The 27,936-nt window shown below is 36.5% G+C and overlaps 2 long non-coding RNA genes across 2 annotated transcripts in view; both read right to left on the bottom strand.

Moving 5' to 3' along the window:
- Nucleotides 1-563: 563 nt before the first annotated feature.
- On the bottom strand, nt 564-13,174 carry LOC125616155. The gene is made up of 2 exons (XR_007346793.1): nt 4,691-13,174; nt 564-4,391 (listed from the first exon to the last, which is right to left on the bottom strand). It is a non-coding gene; the product is annotated as an uncharacterized LOC125616155 (long non-coding RNA).
- A 696-nt stretch (nt 13,175-13,870) lies between these two features.
- LOC125616153 overlaps nt 13,871-27,936 on the bottom strand; it is a 153,591-nt gene continuing 139,525 nt past the window's right edge. The window contains exons 4-5 of the long non-coding RNA XR_007346789.1: nt 21,582-21,669; nt 13,871-18,178 (exon numbers count right to left, since the gene is read on the bottom strand). This is a non-coding gene — a long non-coding RNA (uncharacterized LOC125616153). The remainder of the gene's footprint in view (nt 18,179-21,581; nt 21,670-27,936) is intronic.

The following is a 27,936-nucleotide window of genomic DNA, read 5'->3' as shown; positions in this document are numbered from 1 at the left end:
TACATGGTTTTGTACAAGTTTTATTAACCGAACAGGAATTTAAAGGTTTTTTCTAACAATCATTTCTGAGTTAACAAATAAGAATGTTATAGCAGACCAGAAGAGATGATAAAGGCTCAAATCCTTAGTATTTGTACATTTAAAAATAAATAAAAGGGAGTCTAAAACAACCAGGGCCTCAAAAATGGTAGAGACATATACCTAATTCCTTCATCAAAAGAGCAAAAGCATTGCTTTTTGTTTGTTTTGTTTTGTTTTTAAGTAAAAAATCAACATATTCGGAACACTGAAAATTAAGTAAAGTCTTTTAACTATCCAAGGAGTCTTAAGAAAAATCTGTAAATCTTGGTATAAAAAAGAAATCTTGGTACAAATTGTTTTCTTTAGAAACCTTTAGAATTTTTAAAAAGTTTTTTTTAAAAAAGAACTTTCTTTAGAAAAAAATTTTGTTAGAGAAATTTTGCCTAAGTATAATTTATCTACTATAAATTTCACTAATTTTATTACAGAACCAATGATTTTGTATAAATTTACCATGTTAGGAAACCATTGCCATAAGATAGTTGTAGAATATTTCTATCACCCCAGTAAGATACCTCAAGCATGCCATGGATTTGAGAGATACTACTCTAAATGCAAGCTGCTTTAAATACCCAGAATTCATACATAGAGATAAACCTTCTTTTTCTGATTTTCTTCAGTTTATCCAAGTCTCAAATCCAGAGTATATTCTTGCTATTAAACAAAGTATGGATTTCTTTATGTATAAATTTTGTTTTTGGTAATAGGGATTAAACCCAAGGCCTCATGCATGATTTGAAAATGCTCCACCACTGAGTCATAACTCAGCCCTCTTTGTGGATATTTTGAAGTCGTTTATTTTAATTCCTTTATTTTTTTTATTTTTATGTAGTGCTGAGGATCAAACCCAGTGCCTTGCACACACTAAGTGACTGCTTTAATGCTGACCCACAACCCCAGCCCATTTTAAAGTCTTTTTAGGAACAGATTTTTTTTTCTGTATTTTATTTTTGTTTCATGGGAAACATTAGACTCCTATGCAGTCATAATTATAACTTTATCATTCTTTAGCCCAATGATGATTAAGAAAATATTTATTAAATAGTTTGATACATTTTCTGTCCAATTGTTTGAACATTGCCAGTAGTTTGTAATGCTATTGTGTTTTATTTTTTTTTTAAATGTTATCTAGAAGTTTTACTTGGAATTTAGTGAAAATAACTTGAGGCCACTTATGATCATTATTTAAAAATGCTTAAGGGACAATTAAAATACTGTTAATTTCAAAATACAAAACATGAAGTTGCATTATTAAAAAATCATCTGAATCCTAATTTCCTACTTATTCTATTCATTAATGACTTAGATAGGTATATGTTCCACTAATTTTAGTTTGTTTTGATGCTCTGCCCCCAGGAACATATAGGCTCACAATTACCTTGCACTAGTTTACTATGGTTTGATTTTGGATGATAGCTCCAATAAAATTACATATACAATGATTTTACTACCAAAAAAATTTGACAACATCTAACAACCTATCATGGTAAAAACCACTTAAACAAAGAAGGGAACTTCCTCAGGATGATGAAAGGCATTTATGAAAATTCAAACTAATATCATAATTACTGGTATTATGGGTTAGATGTGGTGTCTCCAAAAGCTCACCTTTGAGACAATGCAAGAAGATTTGGAGGAGAAATGATTGGGTTATAGCCTTAACCTAATCAGTGAATTAATTCATAATGATATTAACTGAGTGATGACTGGAGGCAGATGGGGTGTGGCTGGAGGAAGTGGTTCATGGGAGGTTTGGCTATGGGAGATATATTTTGTATCTGGTGAGTGGAGTCCCTCTGCTCCCTGATCATGATGAAAAATGCTTCCCTCTATCGCAATCTTACGCCAAGATGCTCTGCCTACATTGAGCCCCATGGAATGGCTATTCATAAACTGAGAACTCTGAAACCCTGAGGCCTACAAATAAGCTTTTCCTCCTCTGTGATGATTCTGGTCAACGAAAAAGCTGACTAAAACAACTTGCATAAGACTCACAGTGTTCTAAGATGAGGAACAGGATGAGGATGTTTTCTTCTACTACTTCCATTCAAGCCTGTATTAGGAGTTCAAGCCAGAGCAGTTAGGTAAGGAAAAGAAAGAAAAAGCATCTTATCTTAAAAGAAAAGAATCTCAATTCACACTTTCTTTTGCATTAAAAAATAAAAGCCCAAGGAACCCATAAGAAAACTATAAGAAATAATAAATGAATTTAACAGAACTGTAAGGTCCAAGATCAACATAGAAAAATCAATTGCATTCATATGCACTAACAAGAACAATCCAAAAAGAATATTCAGAAAGCAATTCCATTTGTAATAGTGTCAAAAAGAATTCAATACCTATGAATAAATTTGACTGAAGAGGCAAAAGACTTGTGCACTGAAAATTACAAAATATCACTGAAAGAACTTAAAGAATGCCTAAACAACTTGGAAGATATGTTGGGTTCATGGATTAGAATATTTAATATTGATAAGAGGACAGCATGCCTTGAAGTCATCCAAAATTTCATTATAATTCCTACCAACACCCCAACTACCTCTTCTCTTTTTAAAAATGGAAAATTCAATCCCCAAATTCACATAGAACTTCAAGAAACTTTAAATAGCCAAATCAGTTGTCAAAAGGCAGAATGAAGTTGGAGGTCTAACTTTTCATTTTTTTTCTATATTTAGTATAAAGCTACAGTAATTAAAATAATGGGGTGCTGGCATGAGCACAAAGACCTCAATAGAACAAATTCAAAATCAAGAAATAAACCCATTTTTTTCTATGGTCAGTTGGTTTTTGAAAACAAATGCCAACACCATTCAATGGATAAACACAGTGTCCTCAGCAAATGGGGGAACTACAACTGGATATTCATATGTGAAGAAAGAAAAAGGTAAAACCCTTATGTCCCACAAATTTAACTAAAAATAAATGGAAATCCTAAATGTAAGAGTTTAAACTATAAAACTCCTAGAATGAAACTTAGGGAGAAAGATCATAAATCCTAAAAGCATTAACCATGAAAAATAGATAAATTTAATAAAACTATATAGTTTTGTGAATCAAAGAACTATTTCTCTAAAAAACATTATATAAATAATCAATAAGCTCACAGGAAAAACACGTTCAATGAAATGCCAATGAAAACTATAATCAGATACCAAATCACACCCTTTATTATAGCTAAAATGCTAGTAATTAAAAAAAAAACAGAAAATTACAAGTGTTAATAAAGATGTGGGGAAACAAGAACTCTTACACTAAAATTACTGGTGAGAATGTATATGGTGTATCAATTTTGGAAAACAGTTTCCATTCCCACAAAATATTAAGCATAGTACTACCATATCATTTGGCAATTTAACTCCTATGTATGTATATACTCTGATAAATCGAAAACGGGTTCAAATAAAACTTGTACATGACATTTGATAGCAACACTATTCACGATGGCTAAAAGCGGTAATGTCAATCAATTGATGAATGGATAAACAAAATGTGGTTTATACATATGATGAAGTACTGCTATTCTGTCCTGAAAATGAAGTATTGAGAGAAGCACTGAAACATTATGGTAACTGAAAGTAGCCATACACAAAAGGCCACAGAGCATCTGATTCTATCTACATGAAACATCCAGATCAGGCAAATCCATAGATACAGAAAGTACATCAATGGTGCCAGGAGCTGGAGATGAGAAGCAATGGGAAATGACTGCTTAATGTCCATGTGGTTTCCTTTGGATGTGATGCGAATGTTAGAGACTAGATAGTGTTGACAGTGGCAAAAATCTGTGACTGTACTAAAAGCCACTGGATTGTACAATTTGAAGCAGCTGAAATTGTGAAGTTTGTTATGCAAATTTTGCCTCAGTAATAAAGAACTAAGACATTAGGAAAAACATTTAGAAAATGGGAGAAAAATCTATAGGAGTAGAAAAATGTTCAAATATTTTGTAAATTGTAAGCCATAAATTAACTAAACTTGTTTATTAGGACTGGACTGGAAGTATAATACAAATATATGCTGCTTACATAATTAAAGCATAAAGACATATCAAGTTTTTAGTTATTTTTTAAAATTTAGTTTAAAAACAATGGAAAAGAAGCACATACCAGAAAAAAATCAACAAAACACACACAAAAAACAAAAACAAAAACAAAACACAAAAAATCCTTTCATTTTTAAAGGTTAATTTCTATGTTAATTATCAGACAAACTCTATTTTAAGACAAAAATCAACCTTATGGCAACAAAAGGGGTCATTGTAGTGACAAAGATTCAATTCACCAAGAAGAGTAAAATAATTAGGTTTGCACCTATGTCTCGACCCCTCGCCGGCAAGGGAAAACACGACACAGGATTCTTCTTTCAGCAGTTTATTCAGGCCTTGAGTCATGTATTATCTTCTAGCGCCCGCCGCCCGAACACACCCAAGCACAGCTTAATAAAGCCCCCCGCATCCCAATCCCAAGCCGCCACGTGGATCTCTCTCATAGGGTGGTAAGGGATTGCGCGCCAACTCTCCATATTAGGAGTTGTTTATCACAGGCCACAGTGGAAGCCGGCGCCATCTTCTAATGGCGGCCAGGGTTTATAAGAATGGCTTACCACACACCTAAAAAAAATATCATCAAACAATATGAAGCAAAAACTGATTATAATATAAGCAAAAACTGACATATGCACTGTAGTGGGTCTTCTCAACATACCTTTCTCAATTAAATGTGAACAACAGGCTGGAACTAAATATTGAAAATATTAAAATCCAACCATCAAGCAGAAAATTCCCCATTATAGAGCATATTCTTCGCAAACATGCATAGAAAATGACATAAAAGAAAAAAAAAAGTCTTGTCCGGTTGATCACAGACTAGGGAGTCTAACAAACTTCAAAAATAGTAATAGACCAAGTTCTCTCTTTAATGCTAACTCCCTTGAAATTATTTTCCAGTGTCTCTTCTTGACTCTGGTATCCAATTATCACAAAACCATGCCTTTAAATCAGAATCTCCTTACTGTCAGTTTAGTTCAGAGATATGATGGGTTTAATCACAGGGCATTTAGCAAGATAAAAACTCCTCAGCCATCACTCAACATGTCTTCCTTAAATACTATAATAGGATTGTCTCCATAGAATTCAAAAGGCCACGGTATTATTAATCATTTAAACTTCTGTTTGATGCATGACCTTAGCATTTCCCTCTTTGGAGCTGGCAAGTCAAAGTAAATGAAATTTCTATAGATGGTCAAAATTACCATACAGTGTCTTATCTTAAAACCAAGGCAAGCATAATTAAAATAATGCTGATAATAACAGCAGCTACTAATTATCAGACATCCTAAGCACTGTCTAGGTCCCTGATATTTTGTGAATGATAATATTTGTCAAGTGCTCACATTAAGTACCTGACAGTATTCTAAGTGTTGTCTATGTATTTTAGTATTTAATCCTGCAAAGCCTTATAAAGAGGTATTACATTCTCTTCCACTTCTACAGAAGAGGAAATGGGAGTTCAGAAAATTTAAGAAAGTTGCCCAAGGTTACAAAGCTAATAAGTGGCATTACAGGGATTTATTTAAACTAAGCTCTGAGATACCAGAGTGCACGCTGTTAACCCCTGTCATGAATTCCTTCTCCACATCTCATTTTTATTCCTCATCGTTTTCTTATTAACCTCCTGTTACAGACAAATCAGGTGAGTGAGGGCCAGCAAGGGCAAATTACTTTCCAAAGATCACAGAGATGGTCAGTGGCAGAGGAGTCTTTGGAAATCCAGTTTACCTGATCCCATACCTGAGCTCTAACCCCTTTGCACCTCTGTTTAGACCATAGCCTAGCCAAAATATCCTCGCTCTCCCTGCAAAGGAAAGCAGGATGTCAGATAGAATCCTTGGCCAGTGACTCATGCTTATTCTACCACTAAAATAGAAACCCTTTTCTCAGCCAGGATTCCAAGTACCAGTTGGTTAATTCAAAGGGCCTTTTGGGCAGATAGTCACGAATAGTGAGGCAAGGTCCCTTAAATATCTTATTTTAATTTAAGGTATATAAAATTTCATGTCTGTAAGTCTTTTGATACATGGCCAAGGATGCTCCTCTGGCATTAAATGCTTACTGGAACTTCTTGTTATCTTTCTTGCAATAACTACACCCTTAGTGCATTAGCTACGATTGTGAAATTAAGTGAAACTGGAATTTAAGAATAATTAAGAAGCAATCTAATTGCAAAATTCCCCACTGAGATTTGAAACACACTTCCAAAACATTTATAGCTGTTTGATATACATAGATAGATAGTGATATATAGACATGTAACACATACTCTGTGTGTGTGTGTGTGCACGTGTGTATAAAATACATGAATATATATGTAGTCAAATATCATTTAGTGATAGGGCTGCATTCCAAGAAATGGATTGTTAGCAGATTTCATCACTGGGTGAGTGAATATCATAGTGTGGGTTTAGACAAACTAAGATGGCTAAGATAGGGAACATAGGGGACATAATCTCATGAAAGCACTGTCATATAAATAGCACCTCACTGAAACAGTATTTCAGGAGTACATGACCACATATTACTTATATTATACACACACAACACAAATATATGTACTGTCTCTGTATATATGAATGCATATAAACATAGTGATGTTTAGAATGTGATTTGTGGTATCTGTTAGTGATTTGTTCTTATCAAGATTTTCTCAGCATTTTACTTTCACAGAACAGCTATATTTCCTTTTGCACAAATTTATTGGTTTTAGTTTGAAATATAAGAATTACACTGACTAGTTGGGGTAATAGGTACAACAAACATCAATAGGAAGGAGCAAATGCAGCTGACTCCTGGCAAGCACACAGTTCAGCTGATGGCCACAGAGGTGTCCAGCCCACAGAGCAGCCTACGAGCTACAGACGCACTACATGCTCTGTATGGGAATCAAGTACAGGCTGGTTCTGATGGTGGGTACTCTAGTTTTTCTTTTTCTTTTTCTTTTTTTTTTTTTTTAATGAAGGACTACGCCTTACCTCTTCTGATATAAACATTTCCACACTTTGCCTGGGTTAGATCCCTCAAACTTCTATAACTCTATGTTTGTGGCCATTCTTCAAGGAATTCAGAAGTTTCAGAGTTTGAAAGCAATGTTGTAAGAAATGGATGTCAAGAGCCCCAGCGCATCTTTCCCATTCCAAGTGGCAGTGCTTTCCCAGCTTTACCAGTTGACAGGAGTCTGGTTACTGTGGTTCTGAATCTTAGTTGCACATAGAATCACCTGAGGGGCTTTAAAAATATCGAAGCCTGGACCCCACCCCAAGGAGTTTGATCTGATTAATGTGGGGTGCAATCTGGGCATCGAGTTTTAAAAAATCCCCCCGAGTGATTTTAATATGCACCCAAGGTCACCATAAGGATATGAAAACTCTTAAAAGCCCTGAGATGGCCTCTGAGCTTAAACCACAGAGCTCCACCTCACTGAGCCTAGGATTCTTCCGTTTAAAAGGGCACTTGGGTGGCTCATTGTGTCTGACTGTCCATTCAGGAATTCTGTTTTGACTTGGATGAGAATACATAAGCAGTATGGGGCTGGTTTAGTTCACTCCTTCCAGACACTGGAGGATGCAGGGACTCATCCCCTCTATCAGTAGATGACTTATCCCAGGACATTTTAGAACAAAGTGTCTGAAGTCACCTCTTTAGCAGATTCTTATCCAAGGTTTTATCTCAGAATTGGCTGAGGCAGTGCACATAAAGCCATCAGAATCCTATAGCCTGAGCTAACCCCTGCATGTCATCTGTCAGCAGAGGAGAGTGTCCTGCTGCCTGCTGGGGGGCCCATCCAGCCTGCTTTTGGCTGCAGTGGGCATCGCAGTGGAGACACTCCTATTGTGGATACCCTCTTGTGTTCTTTGTCATCGAGCTGTTGACTGGAGAAACCTCTTCCCCTTTCTGGGGTTGGGTTAGCATTACTTGACTTGACTGACCCTGCCAGCCTGTATTCACTTTGCAAGAACAGTGATGGGTTCAGAGATGGTTTCTAATATTTTTGAGTTCTTCACCTAAAATAACCTCTTAATCCATCTTAATGCCATCATGAAGAAAATTTGTTTACTAGGCTGATGACAGCAAAATGGACATTGCCTCCTTAAGGAAGTATTACATCTGTTTTTCTTACTACTGTAGCTTCACTGCCTTGTACATAGTAATTGCTCAATAAATATTTGTCAACTGAATTGATGAACATGTAACTGACCAGGAAAGTTTCTAATTACTCTGTTGCCATCTTGGAAATGATGAAGTGAGGCTGTGACAGTAGCCTGGTAGCTGCCTGATAGATTCTTTACTCATTTCCTCACATATACACAGTTGCATGCACTGATCCACTTCTGGTTGTTAGATAAGCTGGTAGGAATTTGAGAAATTATGCTCTATAACCCCAAACATCCACAGGACAGGTATTTACATTTAACTCTAAATATTTTTAAGTATTTCCAGAAGTTTTATTCAAGAGTTACTTGGAAATCCAAAAGAGGCAGTATTTTAAATTTTAAATAATCTCTGCACATACATCATACATATTGAACATAAGAAGTTCAAACTAATGTATTCTGTACATGAGTGGTTATTTTTATAAACCAAAGACACCTCAGTTATAGCTTAATTGCATGTTAAAATAATTGAGTAGGAGAATCTAAATGTATTTTTGTTTATTTTTTAGTGTGACATTCAAATTTAGAATTGGGGCAAAGCCAAGATGTGCGGTAGCATATGCTTGCTGGTTTCTCCTGCTCCTGACACTAAATCCTTTTCTTTGCATTTCTGAATCTTTCTCCCTAGAAATCTTTCCTTCTACTCTCTATCCAGTGACTTCATGTTCCCTCTAACTTCTTCTTTCCATTCTCATATTTAATTGGGAAGTTATCTAACAAATATTATCTTATCGGGGTACAAATTGTTTTAAAGTTTAGTGGTATTCTCAGTGGAATTCGCACATCAGTAGAGGCCTCTAATCAAAGGCATAAGGCTTTTGGAATCCCCTGAGCCAGGGGACAACAAGGGCTAGAGGCAGAATTAAGGGGAAAGCTTGGTGGCCTTGAGAGACAAGGGTCCCATATCTCTGAGATCCAACCTAAAGCCAGGTTGGATCCAGTGTGCTTGGTCCTGAGGTGGCCCAGCCAGAGCCTCAGCTTCTGCCCTTTAGCTAAGGGCTCTCCTTTGTGAGATTAAATGAAATAATCTAGATAATATACTTAGCTTTACATTAGAAACTAGTAAATATTCACTAAATATTAGTATTAGTGCACTCACGGGCAAATGTGCACCTACCCAAGAGTCTAGTCTCCTCAACTTGGACCCTTTAGGAGACCTACGAAATAAACCCAGGGAGGCCCCCACGCTGGTACAGTGAGATGAGAAGAGATGGGGAGCAGGAGGCGGTGAGAGGGGGTGCTGCCATCCATCCCAGGAGGCATGCCTGGGAGAACAACAGGCGAGTGAAATTGGCTCAAATCAGAATTGACTGGGGCAGAGAGTGGGCAGAACAAGGGAAAGAACAACTGAAACCTGTATTGCATCTGGCATCCACTGGAACTTCTGACTCATCTGTTTGTCATTTTAGGTGTTTGGATCATAAAAACAGTACAAACGCTACCATCAAAAACAGGAAGTCATATTGTAAATTAAATGTGTCCACTGAGTAGGTAACATTTTCAAGCTATTTGTAATTGGCAGACGCAAAAATAAGACGTCTCTTCCTGAGTAGATTCTGTTGGCTCCCTGTGACTTTAATTGGACAGCAAGGGCAGACACATCATTTTTTTATTTACCAATCCTAAATCAAGAGAGAGGTTCTGGAAGCACCAAGACAAACAAGCCTGCCCTAGAATTGCACTGTATTGATTTGGTGCTAAACAGAACGGAAGAGTCTTACTAAAAACATTTCTATTAATCACCACTGAAGAAGACCGAAGACAGAGAGTCTTCGGTACAGCTGAGTCAAAAATCTCTACTTGTAGTTTGGAGAAGTCTAGCTGCATATTTTAATTTCAGTGTTTTGGAATTCCTGTGCACATCTCTTGTAGAGCAATTTCATAAGGAAAGATAGAGCTCAAACAAGTGTTCTCAGAAAATCCAAGGAGTAATACAGACGACAGACAGCCACTCCATATCTTGGAGATTTAGCACAGAGAACTGTACTAAATCTTGGGACCCTTGGGACTAGCAAGAGCTGTAACCAAAGACTATTCAATTTCTCTTACTAAGACAGGAATGTAGATCAAAATTAAAGGAGGGTTTTCTAAAACAAGTGCTGGTATTAAAGGCAAGACAAAGCGAATTTGCTGGTTTAATTTATGTCTAACATGACATTGTGTTGATTAATAGACCCACCCTGAGTATTCTCTTTGAATATTTCACTCTCCTTACAAGAGACTAAGGAAGAACAGAACCATTATACATAGCTACGCTCAGAAAGGACTCTGCAGGAGGAACTCAATTTACAATTACCCAGTTTTCTTTTTGCCATGATTGTTTCCAGGGGATATTGTCACCAACCAAAGGATTCCCAGAGGAGCTCCATTTGTAGGGGAGTATAATACACAGCATGCACAGGATAGCAACCTGGGAAAGAAGGAAAGAGGATACCTCCTCTTGGGGGAAGATATTATAGGGTGTCAGGCTCTTGGCTATGGAAAAGTGTGCAGGATTATCTCTGCTTTCTTGTTGCTGTTTTAGGAAAATGGAGCAGAGATGCTTCAATTTTGTGACTCTCCCCTTACATGAATGACTGATTATAGGACCAGGACAGAAGATGGAGCCAAGAGGAGCTGGCATCTCTATCTTGGCATAAGTGACAGGGATAAAGGGGATCTTAAGGTCGGCACAGAAAATTAGTTGTAAGAGCATAGAGCACTAAACAAAAATCCAGAGGTCACATTTGCCTGCAGTGTCCCCGGTTTCACTACTATTCTGTGACAAAGTTTGGTCTCCCTGCTATCTATCTCAAGCTTTGCCAATATATAAACACCTTTACTTACTTAGGCTTACTAGTGCCAAACTCTCCTCTGAATACATTGTGGTTAAAAATTTAATTATAGTCTGCAGAGGGAGATTAACTCCATGTGTAACATTAACTTCTGATTTCCAAACATCTCCTTTTTGGATCAAACCATTTCTAAATTGGGGTTGCAATGAGCGAACTACATTACGTGCACAAATGGAATTGTTTTTCTGTTTTAACAAAGCCTTTTTTGGGGGTCTCTTAATACTGAAGTGTATCATCACTGGGAAATAGGTTTATAAAAGATTAGATCTGCCTGATTTCATTCTGCTTTACCTGATTACTGCTTTTCTGACTCAGACCTATCTTTGGAGATTCTTGACAGCATCTACCCATCATTGGTATAGAGGGTTGTGTCTTTATATTTTAGTAACTGGTTATTGTCTTTGCTCAGTGAATGCTTCCTTTCAACCCACTTGTACATAATTTATCTATAGAGGCAAGAGCTAATGTACCACATTGTATTAGTTATACTTGTGAATGAAGAGATTAAGACCCAAACATGTTAATTTACTTAGCCAAGGTTACGGGGTGGGGGGTATAGAATCTTTATTGTTGTTATTACTATTAATTTGAAACATATATTTAGATCAAAAAGGGACTTAGAGACTATTTTCTAAAATTACTTCTGTTCACAGAGAAGGAAGCCAGGGTTATAAAGGTTAAGTGACCTGTTCAAGGGCACGCTGCTAATTGGTGGCAGGGCTACTTACAAGTAAAGATGTGATTACAAGGTATTTAGTCCATAGTATATCACAGTAACACACACACACACACACACACACACACACACACTCAACTGTCTCAGAATCTTCAGGTAACTATTTCACTTAATTAATCAAGGAATGACCAACCTTGGTGGATATTAAGAAGAGATCTCATTGCTAATTAAGATATTCAATTATTGGGCACCTGACTACCCTCTAGAAAAGCAGACCTTTCCAGTTTATGAGTATAAGAACTCCCTTTAAAAAGCTGTAGATAATTAGAATCTTGATAGCTTATAAAACCAGCAAATCCTGACACCCCCACCCCCCACAAAAAGAGAGAAATGGTTGACTTTTCTCTGAAGAGAAGGGGAGAGTGGGATAGCTGACTGAGAAAAATAAATTAGACATGGTAGGAGGAAACTTTCTGTCTTTGGGTTCAGTGTGCAAGAACTTGCTGTCTGGGCAGAGGATGCCATCTGCAACCATGAGGAGCCAAGTCTGAGATTAATAGCCAATACACTGAAGCCAGGAGAGAAATGCAGAATGACTTGGGTCTTTGATGTATTGATCAACCACCGAGTGAATTCCCCATCTGGTGATCTCTTGTTGCATGATGTGCCGAGTCAGCTCTTAGGGTGAGAACTGATGAGGTACTTCTCTTTCCAATTCTGCATTCAGTAACGGCATTGGTAGCATGTAATTACCAATGGAAGGTATGATCTATATACCATGAAAACTGCAAATACTGTAAATCAGAGCTTTGTAATTCCCTGGAGAATCAATTGTTAAATATTTACCAGTATACCACTGGATAAATTCTTCAAATAGGCAATATTATGTTTTATGATCTGGTACTTGCAATTGAAGCACATTAATTGACACACTACTTTGGCCTTGAAAAGCTTATTTGTACTATAGTTAGCTATAGCTCAAATCGTTGAATAGAGATAATCACCATAAATAGCTGCTGCTGTGGGATACATTTCAATTCGGGCTACATGTTTCACAGGACCATCAGAAAAAGCCCAGTCACAGCTGTCTCTGCTGGGATTTCCTACTGTACTGGCTGGTAGAGGCTTTGGAGGGGTCTTTTGGTGACTGTCTTGTTATGGCACAGAGGAGGAACTATGTGGGAAAGAGGGCTCTCCGGGGGGGGGGAAGGCAACCTATGGTAGGGTAAGAGAGAGAGTTTCAGCAAAACAGAATTCTAGTCTGCTTGTTTTACCTTATGGGGATCATTTTAATTCATGGCTTGTTTCCTGCGTTTTAAAATAAAGGTGGTAGACTAAATGTTTTAAAATAATTATTTCCTTTCTAAAGCTGTTTCCAAGTGATGACGCTTACATGATTCTATGAAGAAAGTTGTCACTCATTTGTTTATTCAATGAGAATTTAGAAAGTGAGGACATTATTTTCATAGTGTACTGGTCTTTGACTTACTTAGTCATGTGGGAGCTTAACCTGTTTGACACCCTGTGACCTCATCTGTGAAATGGGCACAAAGATTTGTAGCCCATAGGTTTGTAGTACTGAGTAATGAGATTGTAGTAAAGTATTTTATAAAGATATAACATCCAACATCAAGGAAATCACTATTGCTATTACTTACAGGGAGTATGGTCATTTTGGGAGTGCTCAGTATGTACCTTATCCCCATTCATTTTACTTATAGCCAGATGTTTTAGTCAGCTTTTCTGCTGCTGTGAATGAAGGATCTGACTAGAAGAACTATAGAGGAGGAAAGTGTATTTGAGGGCTCACTGTTTCAGAGGTCTTAGTCCATGGAAGGCTGGCTCCATTTCTCAGGGCTCCAGGTGAGGCAGAGTGTGTGGCAGAGGGAAGCAGCTCAAATCTGGGTGATCAAGAAGGGGGTGTGGGGGGGAGAGAGACAGAGACAGACAGAGACACTGACTCTGCTCACCAGATACAAATATATACCCAAAGCCACGCCCCAATTCCCACCTCCTCCAGCCTTACCCTACCATTTCAGTTACCACTCGGGTAATTTCTATTGAGATTAAATCGCTGATTGGGTTAAGACGCTTACAAACCAATCATTTCTCCTCTGAAACTTCTTTCATTGTCTCCATGTGAGCTTTTGAGGGACACCTCACATCCAAACCATAACCTGAGCTATTCCCTTAGAAGAAAATACTGCATTGTGTTTAGTCTTTGGTGTAGAGTAGTCTTTGATGCCAGCCAATTATCATCACCCCCCAACTGCTGCTTCCCTTGTAGAATCTGATGTAGCGTGACTGGCCAGCCAGACATAACCTCCAGGGACCCTGAATCTTTGAATAGAAAGTAGCAGTGACTTCAATGGTTGGTTCCATTGAAGCAGCCCACAGGATCATATGGTCCCTGCTTTGAGCCCAGGGCTGTGGTTCCTAATGATGGTTTTCTAGAACTCCCTTAGTTTTTAATTTTTCCCCAATTATGTTTTGTTTTGACTTATGAATAAAGGTCTTATCCCAAACTCCCAGATTCATGTCCTTAGCAATGAAAATATGGTATCTTGTCACACATCATTTGTAGCTATCTAACTTAGAAAATAAAAGCAGACCCCCCCCCCCAAACAAACATAAAGCTGTTGGGAACACATGGTGTGACTTATATACATTTAGGATAATATAATGAAGGCAATTTTAAACTGATATATATTCAAAATATACAGCAAGCCCATGCTGTCCACTGCAGCATTATAAAAATAATGGCTACCTTGTGATGGAGTTATATACCATAATATATTCCTCTTCAGTATATAATTCAGTGGTTTCCAATATATTGAGTGAAAGGATAATTGTTGATTCCCATTAACTGTCCATGAGGACTTATAGGTTCAGGTGAAAGAAGGGCATCCTAAAATAACAGGGGGGTAGTGCTGTACGTTATGAACATGCAGTTCTTCTATTTGTAACATAAATGGGTAGAGATCAAGACAAATTATCTTTACTAGGCTTTTATAGGTATTCCCAATAGACCTGACGTGAGGCTTTGTAAGAGACTTAGAAGACAAATTCAGAGTTTGAATTCTCTATCTGTGGTTCTTTGCAGAAGAAAACTTTTCTCTCACACGACTTGCTCTGTCCTTTAGCTGTCAAGGTGAATCAGCTGTCTTCCCTAAGCATGTTTGATTGATCGATTGCTTAACATCATTTACTAAGAAACAGTGTGCTAGAATGACATTCTATATTGGATTTTCAGTAAAAAGAACATAATGCCATTTATTCATGGGCAATATGGTCAAACTACATTTAATTTCACATTATTTCTAATGTTTTCTTACTTTAAATTTGACAAGAATTGCATGCTGCATGACATAGTGAGATAAAGTTGTTGACATCTTTTTGTTGGTATCAAGTATTTTTTAAAAGAATCTTCTAGTTCAGAATAATAACATACTGAAAAAAAACAAGAAGAAAAAGAATTATGAAGCATATAGAATTTAGAAGGTTGTAGTCATTCTGAATTTTGCATGTGTTATCTAATCCTAACAGCCTTATGAGTTTGGCCTTTTAATCTGTAATTTATAGATGAATGAAGGAAAGGTTGGAAGTGTTAAAAAAAATCCCTTCATGCTCACAAAGTCTCTACGTGACACCAGTTGGTTTATCTCTCCAGAAACATTGCTATACCATATTAGGGGTCAGAACCTTTTTTTTTTTTTTTAAAGAGAGAGGGAGAGAGGAGAGAGAGAGAATTTATATAAACTAAAATATATATATTTTAGTTTTCGGCTGGCACAACATCTTTATATGTGGTGCTGAGGATCAAACCCGGGCCGCACGCATGCCAGGAGAGCGCACTACCACTTGAGCCACATCCCCAGCTCAAAGAACCTTACTTTAACATTGCCAAAATCCCTCTCTTATTTCACTCATTTGATAGAGTGAATGAATAATGGTTTTCTTTGTAAGAAAACTACATTGTAAACTTGACTGCTAAATTCTAGGGAGCAGATTTTTTTTATGACTTCTATCTTGATCACCTGGGATTACAGGGAATGAAGAGAACAGGGATAATTTAAAATTTACCCCCCTTTCTCACGGAGCATCATTGCCCAGAATGACCAATTTAAAGATAAGCAGCATGCATAACTACCACCACTGGAAAGGTCACAAGGTGTATTGTCACAAAAGAGGATTTGAAAAGTGCTGCAAAAAATTAAAATCCTGATTTTTCTTGACCTACCTTTCCCCAAACTTTTGACTATATGACCTTTGATCAATTGATTAAGTATCACTAATCTTCAGTAGCACTGCTATTACCCAGGCACAAGATAGGAAATGTAGATTTAAAAAAATACATGGACATAACTTTTGTTTAATTTCACCATTAACTGCCTTTATGTTCAATTGAGAAGCAGTGCAATTCACACGTAAGTTGATATATATTCAAAATATACAGCAAGCCCATGCTGTCCACTGCAGCATTATAAAAAAAAGGCTACATTGTGATGGAGTTATATACCATAACATCTTCCTCTTCAGTATATAATTCAGTGGTTTCCAATATATTGATAGCCAGGAAACCATCACTATTGGATAATTTTGGAACATTATCATTGCTTCAAAAGGAAAGTCCATACCAATTAGCCGTCACTCTCTCTTCCCCCTCTACCAGGCTCCTGGTAAATACTTCTCAGTTTTCACTTCCATTTCTTTGGATTTTCTTATTATGGAGATTTCATATAAATGGGGTCATAAAATATTGTTCTTTTGTAACTGCTTTCTATCATTTAACAAGGTTTTCAAGGTTAATCCACATTTTAGCATACGTAGATGTTTGATCTTTTTATTGCCAAATAATATTCCACATATGGATATACCACATACGTTTATTCACTCATCTGTTGATGAATTTGAATTGTTTCCACTTATTAGCTATTATGAATAATACTGCTCTGAACATTCAAGTACAATTTTTATGGGTATCTGCTTTGAATTATCTAGGAATGGAATTGCTGGGTTATATGATAACATGTCTCTTTCATTCTGTGGATTGTCTTTTCATGTCCTTCAAGATGTTCTTGAAGACAGATATCAATTTTGAAGTTTTGATGGAGTTCATTTGTTGCTTGTGGTTTTTGGTGTCATATTTATAAGAATCATTGCCAATCTGAGTTCATGGAGATTTATACATGTTTCTTCTGTGAAATTTACAGTTTTAGCTTTAATATTTAGGTCTATGACCAATTTTGAATTTTTACATATGGAGCATCGTAGGGTCCAATGTAACCTCATCTGAACTAATTGCATTTGTGGGTGAATATGCAGATGTTTTAAATCATTTATCTAAAAGGTACACATTCTAAATTGAATCATGTATTGGTTTCATAAGGCTACCATACCAAATGCCACAAACGGAGTGACTTAAAGCCACAGTAGTTTTTGCCTCAAAGTTCTGGAAGTTACAAGTTTGAAATAAAAATGTTGATAGAGGCATGCTTCTTCTAAAATCCTTAGACAATTCACCCTTGCTTCCTAGAGATTTTGGTCTTTGGTGGCAATCCTTCATGTTTCTTAGCTAGTAAAGCATCTTCCCTATTGTCACATGGCTGCCTTTTCCTTGTATATGTCTTCTCTTTCTATAAGGACAACAGTCCACCCTACTCCAGTGTAACCTCATCTGAACTAATTGCATTTGCAATGATCCAAGTTCCAAATAAGGTAGCATTGTGAGGTATTGAAAAATAGAACTTCAACATGTCCTTTTTTGGGGGACACAATTCAGCCCATAACAGTCTGTACTCTGGCTTCCCAAAATTCATGTCATTTCATGAGAAAAAATAGTTTTGTTCCAGCCCAACGTTCCCTGGAGTATTAACCATTCCAGCATCAACTCCGAGTCCAAAATCACATCGAAAGGTCACCAACTCAGAATCCCAATCCTCATCATCTAAATCAGACGTGAGTGCATGAGACTCATGGTATGATTCATCCCTGGAGCAAAATTCCTTTTCATCTATGAATATGTGAAAATAGATAAAAAGTTACCTGTTTCTAAAATATGATGGTAGGACCAGTATAGGCCAGGAAGTCCTCTTTAGAAAGGAAAAACTGGAAGGGAGAATGGGGTCACGGATCATAAACAAGTCTAAAGCCCGTCAGGGTAAATTACATAAGATTTCAAGGCCCAGACTAATCCTCTTCCACTCAATGCTCTGTCCTCTTGAACTTCAAAGATGGCAGTCTTCCCTTCCTGGCCCTTGAGAATGGCAATTGCACCTTCACAGTCTAAGGAGACGGGACATCCATGGTTCTTTCTTCAGGGTCATTCTTCCTTCTTTTTTCCCATCTCTGTCCCTTTCAGTCCTGACCATCAGTGTTTCTGCTAATAAAAAAAAAAAGAAATTGAAAAAGTTTGGTGGATCTCTTCATGCAATTCTTAGGCGTCTAAGCCATCAGACAAGTGAGTCCTCTGTGTGCCTTTCCTGAATAACCACTCTGTCTTCTTCTTTCTGGCTTCTGTGGAGGTCCACAAGTCACATACCTAATTTCTTTGGCAGATGGTTATTCAGCCACACTGTTAGCCCTGTTCATGGAGTATACTACCTGAAAAGGTTTAAAACTTTCCAAATCATTGAGTATTGCTTCCCATTTTTCCATAACAATTTATTCCTCCATTTCTATTGCTCTACTCGTATTTTACTATAAGCGATAAGGAGAAGCACTGTTACACCTCCCACACCATGCATGGATAGCTCCTCAACTAAATGTCCAAGGTCATTACTTACAAGTTCTACTTTCCACTCAACAGAAAAACATATTTCTGTTAAATCCTCTGCTATTTTATAACAAAGATCACTTCTTCCAGTGTCCAAGAGTATGCTCATAATTTCTGTCTGAGATGCAACCAGAAGCACTTTAAATGTTCCTATGTCTAGCACTCTTCTGTTTGAGATTGTGGGTCTCTTCTCAAAAGACAATAGAGGCTTTCATAATTTTCTTTTTGTTTTTGGCTTTCATCAGTTTCACTGTTTCTAGGTGTGGATCTATTTTAGTGTATTCTACTTAGAATTCAATGAACTCGTGTGTGTGTATTACTTGGTTTTAAAAAATTAACGTTGGGAAGGTTTCTTCAAATTACTTTCTCTCTTCCTCTTCTCTCTTTGAGAAATTCTCAAAGTGAATATTGGTATGCTTTATGTTTCCCCACAGATTTATGAGACCTCAAATTGAATATTCTCAGTAGTCCTATTTTATAATGCCCTGATTTCTTTCCCTCCTCAATTGTATTTTTCAATAGGGCTAACAATTTTTAAATTTCAGTGATTATACATTCACCAGTAAAATTTCTTTGGTTTTAAAACGTTCTTTATTAGCTAAGACTTTGTTCTTACATCTTCTTTTAATTCTTTAGCCATTTTCCCCCTTTAGTTTATTATACAAATAAGAGTGGATTTAAAGTCTTTGTTTAGAAAGTCCAAATGTAAGCTTCCTCAGAGACCCTTTCTGTTGGCTAGTTTTTCCTGTGCATGGACCATATTTTCCTGTTTCTTTGTTGTTGTTAAAGACAGGACAGTTAAATAATATCACAGGAAACTTCGGAAACCAGATTTCTCTGACCACTTTGAAGGTTTTCTACCACTGTTTCTATTGTTACTACTTCTGTCATTTGTTTTGTAAAGTCTGTATTCCCTGTTAGGGATAGCCAAGGGCATATCTGCTCAGTTAGCATTGTGGTCAGCTATTGATAGGATTGAGAACCTCCCAATCTTTGCTAGGAGCTCTATGTGTTGGGCATGTTTCACTCCTCCAACAGTTTGCAGCCTGGTTTTAACTTTACTTCCAGCTTTTGCAGGTCCTAGGGATAAGCCAGAGGAGAGAGGGTGGGGCAGAACTCAGGGTTGGGGTTTCCTGAGCACATGTTGAGCCTGGCATGCGTGTGGCCTTCTAGATTCCTAAGAATACGTCTAAACTTTACAAAGGCCCCGCATACACCTCGTTCTCTGATTTTGCTTTTACTATTCATGCTTTTTATTAATGCCATGCCATTTTTATGGATTATCCCAATTTCTCTTCATAATTCATGAAGGGTTCATTCTGCAAATATTAATTTTTGAAAATTAATGAACTATAATTGAACTATAACAACAAAAATGATGTACATTCCAAAAACTTTAGCTTAATAATTTCTAATAATTTTCTAAGTTATCTAGTCCGGGAGGAAAATCACTCCTCTGGTCCCACACAATTCTTATGATGAATCCCCCTATTACAGCAAAGTATAAAGATTAAAAATTAAACAATTGCAACAATTCTTATGTTCTGCAAATCTGTTTACAGCATTTATCAATGCTCATGACAATCCTTTTTAACATAGCTGTTTAATTCTTGCATTTTTAGTTTGATTCATCCCTTAAGTGGCCATATTCCATTGAAAAGTAATTTTGTTTCCAAGAAAAAAAGATTCTATGATATCATGTTTGGTAAGATCATCTAGTTACCTATATATTTGTTGCATATATGTGTGTGTGTGTATAACATTTATATATAAATTATACATTATGCTTATATGTAATATATAAATATATATGTTTTTATTCTAAAGCATAAATTAATGCCAGATTGTCTTCTGGCATTCAGGAAACCTGTAGAGAAACATAAGATCAGTCTGCTATTGTTCCCTTTAATGTTTTTACTCCTCTGGATACCAGAATTCTTTTTTCTTAAATTACAGTAGTTTATCTAGGTATTGAATGTTCTATGTCTGGTATTGAATGTTCTATGTCATAGTTGTCCTCTAACATATAATAGTAAATAACATAACTATAATGTTATTTTTTCCTATCATATATAAAGTACAAGAATCGGGGCTGGCCTTTTATTCACTTTAGGACATTTTTTAGTGTCATTTAAATTAATTTTGTTATTTTTTTTATATCACTACTTCTGTAGCATTGATTATCATTATGTTAGATTATCATATGCCTTTTTTCAAAAATACCTATTGGCTTTCTTATTGATCTTTGGTCTTTTCTATTTGCATACTTTTCATCTGATTATTGCAAGGTTTTGCTCTGGGCCAATAATTTCATTTTTAGCAATGCCTGTTCTCAACTTTCCCATTTTTAATTTGTTTTAGATCATTAATTTTGTAAATCTTATAAGCTAGTTTTAAATTTCATTTTCTTGTTTAATAATATCACAGTTGAACTTTCATTTTATTGACTTCCATCTCATCATTAAGCTCTTGCTTTATTGAATAGTCTGACTAGGAGTTTCCACTGTTGCTCCGGTTAGGAACAACTCATTTCCATCTTGGGTATCTATTTCTTCCAGATGGAGAACTTTGACATTTTTTTGTTTATGTCTATGTGCCCTCTTTTTGACTGTAGAATGTTTCTGTCATTACATGCTATTTCTTTTCATTTTGGTCATGCTTGGGCAATTCTGCTTATCTATCCTATTTTCTCTTGTCAATTTATTTTTATCTCTGAGCTAGCATTTGAGCCCTTACTACCTCTACTCCTGCTCAGTGCAGGTCAGTTGATGTGTGTTTCCCGTGTTCTCTAAAATGCTATCATCTGTGCTGCCGGAGTTTTATTCCATGGTTTCCGGTATTCTGTGATGGATAAAATGAAATACCATGGGGAATCCACCCCTGCTCTCGAGGGCTTTGGCATATAAATAACACATTTCAATTATGTTAAAATACCATTGGTCAGAAAGGGCATATGGCTTCAACATATCTATGTTAACAACTGAAGAACATTGGGGAATTTAAACAATACTTGTCATTACAGTTTCTTCAATATCGCTTTTCTGTATTTCTCTGCTTTTCTTTCTTCCCTGTTGACTTTGTTGTCTGATGCATCCCTCCTGTGGAAGGAATATTACAGGTTTTATGATTATGTCCACCAGTTTAGCTACTTTTGCCCTAAGAGAGCTTCTTTTTGCTAATAGTTCTAATAAATTCTGGGAGAGAGATATCTGATTAGTCTGACTTAGGCCCATCCTTCCTCACTCAAATAATGACTGTGGTCATGAGAACCCAGTGTTTTACTGGGTTCAAAGCCTGTGTAATGGGTCCCCTCCTAGACTTTAAGGTACCATCAGTCACTCCCAAATCACATGAATACAGATGTTATAAAGAAAAACTGGCATGTTATCATCAGAGGAAAATGAAGAGATTATGGGCTTTAAAGAAAACAACCGGTATTTACTACATGTTGCAAAGTTTACAGGATATTCAGCTTACCCTTTTGGATGAGTATTTCTTCAATAGCAACCTGTAGTTACTCTCAATATTCTGCAAACCCCAGATTTCTCTGTCTTTAGTAATAATTAACACTTAAAATTTATTAAATGCTTGATATATCCAGATGTATTAATATAATATCACACTCAATTTTATTAAATATTTTTTATATTACATTTGCATCATTATGAATTCTGCTCCCCAAAAGTTATGACTGATAACATAATTTATTAAATTCATACAATGTATAATATATTTTCTGATGATTATTAGTGTCTTGGATTAAACTTGATTTTGTTTGACCCCATTTTTTAATTAATCCCATCATTGCTACTTGACTCTCTGTTCTGGTTTTATTTCAAAATGCCTTGTTTATTTCAAAATGTCCATGAAACTTGCTATTTTTCTTGTTTTATCCTTTCTTATTCTCCATTCTTCCTCAACCACAATGGTCAATTATAGGCTCTATTCCTTCTTTCTCCTATATCAGCATGGTTTAAATTAAAAGCAAGGAGTCCATATCAGAGATGTTGATCCTAAACTCTGTTTGAAAGCTGTGTTGTGTTTTTTAGCTGTTGAGGTGCCCAATCAGCACTCTGTGAAATGGCTTACCACACACTTGGTGTTTATGTCCTCTTGTAATATGAATTATAAATAAAAGGTCTTGTTTACCTGAAAAGCAATGTGTGAAGTATGTATTCATCATTTTCCCTAGGATAATTTATTAATATTTTAAGAAGGTAGGTTATTACTAGATTATCATTAGATTTGAAGTTGACAGTTTAATTGCCTATTGTCTCTGAAAGTGGAGCAGTTCTGTGTGGGATGCAGCTTTTGTAAAGTTGATATTTTTGTCAAAAATTATTCAGAGAATCTTGGAATCCAGCAAAGATATCACTATCAAATCCTGTTGTTCTAGTGTTCTGGGAAGAAAAAAAAAGAAGTCTATCAACAATCATTACAAGTTTGTTTATATACCCATAACCAAAATGGTTATGCATATTTATGTGATCTAAAGATATGAGGATCCAGAAAGACTGTCAAGGAAAATCCTTTAAGGAACACTGTCATGAGCTGAATTCTGCTCCCTAAAAGTTATGTTGAAGCTCTAACCCCTAGGACCTCAAAATATACCCTTATTCTGAAATAGGGACATTGCAATTAAGTTTGACTAAGGTCACTGCTGTAGAGTGGACTTCTAATCCAGTAGGACTGGTGTCCTTAGAAGGAGACTGCCGTGTGGCAACAAAGGCAGAGAAGGTTACAGGGATGCAAGTCAAAGAAGGCCAAAGACTGCTAATAAATAACCGGATACTAACAACTAGCAAGGATTGCTCTATAGTTGCAGGAAAAACATGGCTCTGTTAACACCTTAATTTTGAACTTCAAACTTCCAGAATTGTGAGATAATAAATTTCTATTATTGTAAGCCACCTACTTTGTGGCATTTGTTGTAGCAACTCTAGGAAACTAATACACCTACTACTTGCCCCTTTAAAAATTCCTATTAAACGACCACAATACTTATCAAGTTACTTCTATATATGTGCTAAGATACCAAGTATGTTGTGATTATTTGTAATAAATACTCAATTATCAGTCATATAGATTTCAGGAACCAGGAAAAATATCGTACAAATATGTACACAGAAATAGTATTTGTAGGACTCACCATTCTTAAAACCAGATTTTACCTGGCATCATGTTACTGCTGCCTGAAATTCTTTTTTTTCTGCCATATTTTTATCAGTGCACTACAGTTGTACATAATGGTGGGATTTGTTATTACGTATTTGTCCCAGCACACAATATAGCAATACAATTTGGCCAATATTATTCCCCAATATCACACCATCTCCAGCCCCTCCCCCAATCCCTTTCTTACTCTACTGATCTGCCTTTGATTTTCATGAGATCCACCCCCACTCTTCCTTTACTTTTCCCCCTCTTGCTTTCACACGAGAGAAAACATGATCCCTGTCTTTCTAAGTCTGGCTTGTTTTTATTACATTGTGATCAGAAAATACACAGGATGTAACTTCTAGTTTTTTAAAATTTGTTATGACTTGTGGCCTAATATTGGGTCTACTCTAGAGAAAATTCTGGGCACTGATGAAAAGAATGTATATTCTGCAGCTATTGGATAGGGTATGTAAATGTCTGTTGAGTCCATTTGATCTATAATGTAGTTTTCTTCTGGTGTTTATTTTTTGTCTAGATAATGTTTATTGATAAAAGAGGGGTGTTGAAGACACTGATTATTATTGTATTGGATTCCATCTCTCCCTTTAGATATATGAGTGTTGGTTTTAGAAATTGGGCTCTCTGACATTAGGCACATAAAGATTTACAAACATTATATCTCCTCTTTGAATTGATCCTTTGCTTAATATGTATTGATTCTTTTCTTAAAGACTTAGTCTAAAATTCTCTTTTGTCAGATATAAGTACTTCTGGTTCATTTTAGATTTACATTTGCTTAGAATACCATTTTCCATCCTTTCACTTTAATCTCTGTGTAGTTTTACTAGCAAAGTGAGTTTCTTGTAGGCAGCATTGTGTTGTGTCTTATTATTTTATCTAGTCAGCCCACCTATAACTTGGTGAATTTAATACATTTATATTCAGGGTTATTATCACTAGATAGGGATATCTTAATCATTTGCTGATTTTCTTCAAATTGTTTTGTATATTTTTTCCTGCCTCTCTTGCTCATCTTTGATTTACTACATTGGTAAGTTTTGATTCTTTTGTGTGTCTACTCTTTCAGTGGGATTTACACTTGCACATGCTTTCATGATAGTAGTTATCTTTCTTTCACTTCTTGGCATAGGATTCCCTTAAGCATCTTTTGTAAGTGTGTTCTGGTGATCATGAACTCTGTGTTTTCTTGTCTCAAAAGGTCTTTAATTCTTCTTTATTTCTGAAGGAAAGTCTTGCTGGATATAGTATTTTTGGTTAGCAATAATTTTCTTTCAGGACTTGGAAAATACATTCTATTCCCTCCTGGACTGTAAGTTTTCTACTGAGAAATATTTTAGTCTAATGGGGCTGCCCCTCAACGTGATTTGGTGCTGTGCTTTTACAGATTTTTACAATTTATTTTTTGGGGGGCTTGTATTTTGACAGTTTAATTATAAATACTATGCTATGGTGAATATATTTTCTGGTCATGTGTATTTGGGATCCTATAAGCCTCCTGTACCTGAATGTCAATATCTTTCCCAAAGGTAGGGGACTTTTATGTTACTATTTCATTGAATAGGTTTTTCTATGCCCTTGACTTTTTTTTTCTCCTTGGAATATGCCAAGAAAGTATATATTGTTCATATAATGGTGTCTTAAGGGTCTTGCATGTTTCCTTCTTTTTTCTCTCCCTTCTTTCTTTCCTTCCTTATTTTTTGTCTGACTGGGATATTCTGAAGTCCTATTTTCAGGATCAAACATTCTTTCTTCTGATTTATCTGGTGTGTTGTTGAGGCTTTCAAATATATATATATATATATATATATATATATATATATATATATTCTTTTTCTTATTGAGCTCTTCATTTTCAAGATTTCTGTTTGGTTCTTTACCAAAACCTTTTTGCTGAATTTGTCCTTCATATTCTGTACTGTCTTCCTAATTTCATTTAACTGTGTATCTCTTTTCTCTTGTGTCTCATTGAGCTTTTCCTAATAATTATTTTAAATTATATATCATGAACTTTGTTCCTGTTGATTTTGTGGAGATAGATTGCTAGTTATTATGTTCTTTTGGAGTCATTTTATTACTTTTTTTCATATTATGTTCCTATATATTTTTTTCATTTCATGTTCCTATAATATATAATACATACATTATATCTCCTATATTGAGATTTGTGTATTTACCAGATCAGTTAACTTGACCACTTAGGGGATGGCTTTTTTAGTAAGCAGCTTTCTCCTAAGGATGTGTCTTCAGGTGTCAGTTTGTTATGCAATACTGATTGCATAGTGCCCCATAGTGTAGACCCCCTAAAGCTTCTTTGGCTGTAATTAATGACTTTGGGCACAATATGTACTGTAGGAGAAAACAGTATTTCTATGAGCTGTGTAAGAGTGGAAACATTCAGGTGGCTCAGGAAGGTATGGTACAGACAACAGGATGTGTGACTTACTCACTGTGCGGCTACTCCTAGGAGTGGTGGTCCCAATTGTGCAATGGAGGCTTCCTCACATACTGTTGATGATAACTCTGCTACTAGCGAGGGCTCTGTCAGCACCCCAGCAGTGGTGAGGGGTCTGAAGCACCCATTCTCCAATTGGTCAGTGCATGGGACCAAGTGCATGAGGAGAGGTGGTGGCAGGAACTTCAGCACCCCCATGTAGTGTTCACACCCAGTCCTTCCAGCAGTGCCTGATCACACTGGGGGTAGGGTGGCAGTGGGATGCACACTGTTTCTCTCTTCCACTTCAGTGACAGTGTATGTCCAGGAGTGGGGCAGAGGCTAGTGCCACTGGAATTTCTCTGCCTTTTCAGTGACAGCATACATGTAGGGGCAGGACTGTAGCCGGAGCCTCAGATTTGCTCAAAACTCCCTCATTATGCTTTGTTGCGTGTGACAGCAGTGGAAACAGTACCCTGGTACCCCATCCTGTCAGTGACAGATATCTGAGTATGCCACAGGGGTGAAGGTGTGGGAACTATGTGGGTATCTGCCTTGGATTGACCCAGTGCAGACCCACATGGCTGTGCATGCTCTTGTTCTCAGAGAGCAAGACCCCCTAATTTCCTTCTTCTCTCTCTATTGCCCTCCATGTTGTAACACTTGTCCCATGCAGTGACCGGCACTCTCCTGAATTAAGGCAAAGCAGTGTCCTTTGATCCAGTGCAATGAGATGACTGTGAGTTCTAGAGATGGGAATTTGGAGAGGTTTCTGATCCCTATAGTAGTCCAGTTTTACACATTAGCTTATTTATCCAGGTAGCTTCTGACTATAATAGATTTGGGGCTCACTGGGAGATGATGTGAGATTCTTTTCCAAAGAAAGGCTACTGTGAAGATTTCAGGTTACTTATCTAAGTGGACTGCAAGCCTGTGACTATGAAACTTTCCAATCTCTAGGATTGCCAGCATCCACGCTGGTATAATTTTCTGGGTCTCACTTTTACTCTTACCCCTGCAAAGGGGAGTCTTCTGTTCCCCAGCTGAGGATCCAAGGTGGCAGATGTTAGGGTGTTTTGTCTTTTCTATGCTCTCAGCCCAGGTTTCTGAATCTTACAAGGTTCTATTCTCTCTGGCAGATTTCCAGCATTCTTATATAATCACTCATCTCAAAATGCAGCTATACACCTGTTAATTTGGTTCTCTATGGAGGCAGAGATGAGTTCTGGTCACTTCTATTCAGTCATCTTGTATGGCTCTCCTGTGTCAGTGCTTTTAAATACTGCTTCAATTTTCTCACTTGCATTATTTCCATCATGAAATAGCCTACTGTTGCTCTGTATGTGTCCTTTCTCTTTGGCCACTTTTGAGATGTTTCCCTTAGTTTCTGGTTATAATCAATTTGATTATGCTGTGGTGTGGCTTTCCTCATGCTTCTGAGCTTAGATTAAGTTTCTGATATCTTTTAGTTTGTAATTTTCACTAAATTTGGAAAAAGTTTTGGCCATTATTTCTTCCATTTTTTTTTCTTTTACAATTACATTGTATATTTGGCTACTTGAAAGGGACTGTCAACTCACCAATACTCTATTCATTGAATCATTTTTCTCTATTTTTTGGATAATTTTTATTGCTATGTCCTCTAGTTCACTAATATTTTCTTCTGTAATGTCTAACCTACCCTTACTCGATTTGTCAAGTTTAATTTCATTTTTAGATTTTTGGTTTGTGTGCCTCTAATACCTTCCATGTT

The sequence above is a fragment of the Marmota marmota genome, unplaced genomic scaffold (assembly GCF_001458135.2).
Source record: "Marmota marmota marmota unplaced genomic scaffold, marMar, whole genome shotgun sequence".
Taxonomy (NCBI): Eukaryota; Metazoa; Chordata; class Mammalia; order Rodentia; family Sciuridae; genus Marmota; species Marmota marmota.
This window is presented reverse-complemented; position numbering and strand designations above follow the sequence as displayed.